Below are 6,957 nucleotides of genomic sequence, written 5' to 3' on the forward strand. Positions count from 1 at the left end.
TACTGTAATTTCACAGATAATGACTTTTATTACACTTCTATAACTTTTAACATTCACATTAAAATAATAACAATCCAATAATAACAGCACTCTGCTGTGAATGTAAGTCTAATTATTTGTATTATAGCTGAGTTCACCTCTATTTATAGATCATTGCATTGTTTTAACAGTGTAAATATCTAACATTAAAAAGACAAAAGATTACAAAAGATTTTATGTCAAATCAAAGATAAAAACTGTATTTTAATAACAGAAAATTACTGTATTTTTGTGAGTTATTTTGTTGTATTTTAAATTAATTTTGTTTCTTCACACTGTAATGTAATTAGTTATTTTAACTCATAAAACTTGAAACAAATCACAAAGTAAATTATAAGTTACATAAACTCAGTTTTATAAGATAAAAAACATTCTAGTACTTTTTACAATTTTTTTTTACAATACAAATAAAAAATGTCAAAATTAAATCATTTAAGATCACTGAAGCTACTCGTTTAAGATTTTTTTTTAACTTACAAAATGGAGTTTGTTTTACTTTAAATTTTTGATGTAATCAATTTAAACAATTTGTTTAATTAAATTAACTTAAAAATAAAAGTTTAATTTAGTTTTCTTCACAGAAATTAATAAAATGTTGAGATATCGACCAACTGTGTATATTTATTAAGTTTTCTAGCACATCTTAAAATCAAGAAGCCCTCGTGACCCCTTGCATGCTTTGGCGTCCCCCTAGTGAGGGTCCCGACCCTCAGGTTGGGAACCGCTGAGTTGGAAAGTTGTTTGCTCAGATTTCTTCCCGTGAAGAGAGCCGACTTGGATTTATTTTCTAAAAGTGTTTTTGAGTCTCGGCTCAACTTTCTCCCTCCGAGCTGTGACTTCCTGTCACCAAACCAGAGCAGAGTGGACTGCTATCACACACACACACACACACACACACACAGAGCAGTAATGATGTGTAATTACACATTTAGTTGCTCTGCTGTTATATTGGCTTCCATAGTTAGCATTCACACACACACAGAAACATACCAGAACACACTGCAATTATCATACACACACACACACACACACACACACCAATACACTCTGTGTGCAGGAAGTTGTATGGTTTGTGGCGATAAAGTTTAGGACTGAACAATGTTTCTGCCGCTTACACACACACACACACACAACACACACACACAATAAAATGCCACAGCAGATCTGTTGATTATAACCATAGAAAAGGAACGAAGCAGAAAATAGAGAGAACGCCCAAGATAAGGCTGCAGAAACATGGCCAGGAGGAGGAAGAGGAGGAGGTGTCACGTGTGATGAGGAGGAAGGGAGGAGTGCACCAGGAAGAAGGAGAAAACAGTGAGAAAGGAGGGACGAGATCAGAGCAGACAATTATTGGATGTGGTTGGCCGGTCCCTGCTGTTATTACCCTGATAACGAACCTTCAGACTTCAGCACTGAGCTGCTGGTCTTTACTTTATCCATCTATTGTATGAACAGAGCAGGTTTTGGCCCAAATAAAATAGCTTTTTTGTACTTTTTAATCATTAAAGTATGAAAATATTAGGCGATATCTCGTTAACTAAGCTCTAATTTACCATTGTTAGGCCCAACAAATAAAGTTCTCACTTTATTGTGCTGGTAAATGCTCCAAATATTGTTTTTAAAGTATTTTAAAGTTAGAGAACATGTCAAATGTGCTGAAAAAACACAAAACATGTCTTCATATAAAATTAAAACAGATGATAAATAAATCTTCCGACTATTACCGGCTATTTCTTTAAGGAATCCGTGTGTGAAATCTGGTGGCTGTTTGATTACAAATTCAGACATGTTTGGTTTTGATGTAAGAAAAATGTAATTTTATAAAAGTATAAAAGTTTTGCCATTGAAGGTTCATATCAACAGTTACCACTAGAGCAGTAGAGCTTCACTGTAAACCCAGAAATGTTCAGTTTTCTGTCAGAAATACACAGTTTGGGCATTTAAAAACTGACAGATACTAACTTGCATATGTTGGACAATTAGCATAATTAGCATTAATAATCACCTACATGGACAATGTGACTATTTCTTTTTGTCACCACTACACAAAGAAAATCAACATTTTGGATATTATATGTTAACTCAGATGAAAACAGCTTTTCCAACCGTATCTATAATTTATGCCAAATAATGTGGAACTTATAGAAGAAAGCTGAGCCCAGAGGTGATGTATAAAAACAGTATCATCAGCTTAATTCAAGCTCCTTCCAGACCCGTGGCAACCCTGATATGGAAATCAATAATATAATGCGAGTATATCTGCGATTGTTGGCTAATTTAATGGTCTGCAGTTCACATTTTCAAATCTCACTGCGATGAATTAAGAGTTTATTTCAACTAGTTTGATCATACAGTTACAAGGTGATTTACAGAGGCTCTAACCAGGACTCTGACTCTGAGAGCAGGGAGGTCGGCGGCATCAGAGAGTATTTTCACATCTTGTTGGAAATGTTTAACACATCGTCCAAGTGAACCACCAGCAGGAACAGGGATGTAAAATTAGCAGATAGTTTAAGGGAGTTCACTGCTGACTGCAGGAGTGAATGTAAACACAAGGAAACTGTGTGAGTGTGCATGTGAAGGGGTCAGAGGTCGTGGTGGGCGGGCCGTAACATCAGTTGTCTGTAATGTAAACACTGATTTGAGAAGACTCACTTCCTGTCTCCTTCAGTGTCTCACACACACACACACACCCTTCTCCTGGGTTTTATTTCCGTGTTTAATTTAAGTTGATTGAGTTCAGTTGTATCTTGAAGGGAAACTATGACATTTTGGGAAATTCAATTATTTGAGTTAAGATGAAATTAAATCATTAGATTAAAGACGGTGTTTTGGTTCAAATCCGAACGGGTCATCTTTGTACTGTCGACCCAAAACACTTTAAAAGACTTAAAATCCTCCGAAAGCTGTCGGACTCACAGGTTTATGTTCACAGAGATGGAACTGGTTCTCCAAACGTAGTCCTCCAACTGAGTGTTTGTCATAATTAATAATTATTCTCTGATTCTGAATCTGAATACAATCCTGTTTTCACTGTAAAACCAGATAAGTTAATTTAACTCAAAAAATTGTTGGAATTAAATTGCTCAACTCAATTTTGTAAGTTAAAAAACATTCTTGATCAAATAGCTTTAGTCATATTAAGTGACACTGATTTATTTTAAACTTTTAAAAACTAAATTCTTTGAAAATGGGGCCTTATGGAGATTGACTCATTGCTGGAGCCAGCCTCTAGTGGACGTTAGAGGAACTGTAGGTTTTAGTACTTCAGTGTTGGATTCATTAATGTAACATGAACACCAGCTGCTTTCTCAGAGTTTAAAAACCTCCGTGCAGTGTTGTGGCATCTGATAAAACTGTCTGAACTCCTGCTACCTTGCTGTGCATTCTGGGTAAATTAAGTTTCTCTTCAAATTGAATATGTCAGACCGGGTTACCTGGGTGAGTGTCGGCTGTGTTCTGGCACCACATGAGACCCAGTTATGATCCTTTGTCTCAGTCAGTTTGAACCTGATCAGAACTTTAGGAGACCCAGGATCGTTCCTTGAGGGACGTAATTTCTTTGGTCTTTAAGTCTGGATGTTCTTCTTCTACTCTCCTCGAACACGTCGTGAATCTTCAAACACGACGCCGCCTGCTCATTTTCATGTTCCAGTGTTGTAAAACTCTGACAGGAACACAAACCTTTAGCTCCACATCGGGAAATGTCTCTGTTACATAACAGTAAACACAGACATCCAACCTAAAAACACAACAAAGGGTAAGTAGTTAAGTTAGGCAATTGGTTAGTCAACATGTACCCTGTGGAATATGTAGGATGTGTTATAGTTTGTTTAATTATTTAAACAATTTAAAGTATAAGTTCTTCCGAGAGGCCCTAAAACTAAATCTGTTTTATTTTAAATTGGTCACTATAGTGATTCTCAAACTGTTTAACTCAACCCCCCTTTGGAACTAAATGAATAAAATTCCTGTATTTTGTAGACCTGCAGGAGTTTTCTCAGTATGTGTCGTAAAGAGCCTCAAACAGGCTGTGATTTGTTCTTTTCTAAGAAGCTCTGACATGTTGCGTCACTGTTGAACACATAATGACAGCGAGGAGCTGCTCTCTTATTACTGTAATCACACACATTGGAATCCACTCCACCTTATAGTTTCACAGCATGTACTTAAAGGGGAATTCCACCTTAAAAAAGCATTCACAGCTCGCCAACTTCAGGCAAAGTTGTGTTTTTGAGGAACCAGGAGATGATTTCACACCCAGGGGTTTAATATTCTAATGAAGCTCTGACTTATGGTCTAATTAAAACCTATAATAGTTCACTGTAAAACCAGATGACATAATTTAAGTCAAATAATAATAATCAACATCTTAAAGTAAAACTAACTCTCTAACTTAATTTTAAGTGAGAATGACTTAATTTTGTCATTTTTAGTTGTATTGTGAAAACAAAATACCTAGTAAAAAGTTGTTAATAAGGAATGTTTCTTAAATTTACAAAACAAATGTTAGTTCCACTTAAAATTACTAGTAAAAGCGACTTAATCAAGAATTTTGTTTAACCTAAAAATCTTTGTGTGTGTTTTTTTGTTACTTATAAATTTTGTTGTAATCAGTTTCAACAATTGAGTTAAATTAACTGGTTTTACAGTGTAGTCAATAATGTTTTTTTAACTTACAAAATTTAGTTGGTTTCACTTAAACGTTGCTTTCATCAGTTTCAACAATTTTTAGGTTCAAACTGACTGAGACGAAGACTCATAACTGGGTCTCACATGGTGCCAGAACAAAGCTAACACTCATCCCAATCGGACATATTCACCTTTACAAAAGCTTCAGTCAGCAGATTCATAACTTTAGAATCGGACAATCGATCGGTTTGTGGTACATTTAGATCCATCCAGGGGTCCGTGTACTGACATGGTCTCATCTATAACACTAAAACCTGATTTCTGAGTCGTATTAGTAAATCTTTACACTCTTACTTGCACATATTTGATTGCAGAATCTTACAGGTTCAACGTTTATGAATCTGAATGCAGTTTTAGTCCGAGTTTAAATAGAAAGAGACCCTTTTTTATCTGGACTGAAGATGTCTGTCTGGGTCAAAGGATGTGGAGGATTCATTCACACTGCAAACAGAATGAATTGCACCAAAACCACATCCTGTCATGTCTGTTTCACACACTGTCACACACACACACACACACATATATATAAATGTATATATACAGATCTGTGCATGTAAGGACCCTCAGTTGTTATCCATTAACCTCTAACCTCCAACCCTCAATCTCACTGTAATCATTAAACCCTCAAACAGCAAATGTCCTTCAAGAGATATCTAAAATTCAAACTGGTTCTCATAAAAACAGAAGTACAGGAACTCACACTCAGAGCAAACAACAGGAAATCAAACACGTTGAGAAACTGTTGTGTGTGACTGACAGACTTCAGTCGGTCTCTAACGGTGGCGTGAATCAGACATTTTAACAGAGAAACTGTAAGTACGTCTACAGTTTCTCTATATCTGTGATATCTGTGTGTAGATTGATGCTGGAAACCTGAAGGAACTGATCTGGTTTCAGGTTTTGTGTCTTTTTGGTGTTTTTGCAGGAAAGTTTTTTATCATTAAGAAATTAATTTTTATTGAAATTGAGTTCAGAAAAACAGAAATTTCTGTCGCTGAGAGTTTGTTTTCTTGTGCTGAAGTACAAACGTACAAATATAGATTGATCAGCTGCTGTCGATCGATTGATGTTTGTCCCTCGAGGTGTGTCTGGAGCTGATAGCATCAATATGAACGTAATCAACAGTCATTCGATCAATTGATCAGTTTAGATTCTATTTTGCGGCAGATTTACATGAACCAGCGCTGCAAAAATTAGTTTGGTGAGCAGGTATTAATAAGATATTAACATGTAATTACCAAAGTAATAACCAGATAATAACTTGGTATTAACAACAAGTATTTCTTGGTAATAATAGCATTAGGGGCAAAAAAACAAATGATTGGATAATTTAGATTAAAAACAAAAACAAATTTCACTCTTGGTTTTTTGCCCCTTATTACCCTGTTACCCAAATATATCTGCTGTTAATGCTAAGCTATTACTTTGTTAATAACACATTAATATTACCTCACTATTACCATGTTAGTACGAAGCTGTAATGTAAGGTGCGACGATAAGATTTTGCAGTAACAATGTAACAATTGGCCCTTCATAATCCCCGCCCCCTTTTGCGCTGTGATCCAATCACAGTTGAGCAAGCCTCGGTCAACTTCCTACTTTCCTGGAGTTAGATATGCTACATGCTAAGCTAACCTATGTTGAAAAAACAACCACATTTTGAAGATGGTTAAAAGATAAAAGAGACATATATATAGTCACATCTTAAGTTAGGCAATGTTAGCAAATAGCATAATAATATGTATATATAATATGATGACGGAACAGATATACATGTATGCACATAGATATTATACATTAATATTGATATAATGTAAACATGTGTCATACATACATAATGTAATATATGTATGTATGACACACCTTGCACGGGCTGAATATGATGATGATGATGATGTGAGGGGGTCGACACTGTTTATAACTCGAGGATGAAGTCATGCTGGTTTTTGTCCGGGAGCAGAGCCAGGTCCTGATAAGAGAGGGGAGGGAGTGTGAGTGATCTCAGCAGGGATCAGGAGAGAGAACCGCTCACCTCGTTATGTCCTGACAGTTTTACACGTCGGCCTCTTTTAAGTCCGAATAAGTCTGACCTGAAACCTCGGACGTTCACTCAGAGTCTGCACGGCTTTTAATGATCGTACAGCTTTGTTCCTCTGCTGCCTGTGGACTGGTTTCTATGTGTTTCTATGTAGGGATGAAGGTCAAAGGTTGTGACCTTTATGC

General features: G+C 36.1%; 1 protein-coding gene across 1 annotated transcript in view; it reads left to right on the forward strand.

Moving 5' to 3' along the window:
* plekhg2 (pleckstrin homology domain containing, family G (with RhoGef domain) member 2) overlaps positions 1–6,957 on the forward strand; it is a 61,023-nt gene that overhangs the window by 215 nt on the left and 53,851 nt on the right. The gene's annotated exons all lie outside the window — the stretch shown is intronic.

This window comes from Morone saxatilis, unplaced genomic scaffold (assembly GCF_004916995.1).
Source record: "Morone saxatilis isolate NCDOM2014 unplaced genomic scaffold, NCSU_SB_2.0 Contig8, whole genome shotgun sequence".
Lineage (NCBI taxonomy): Eukaryota > Metazoa > Chordata > Actinopteri > Moronidae > Morone > Morone saxatilis.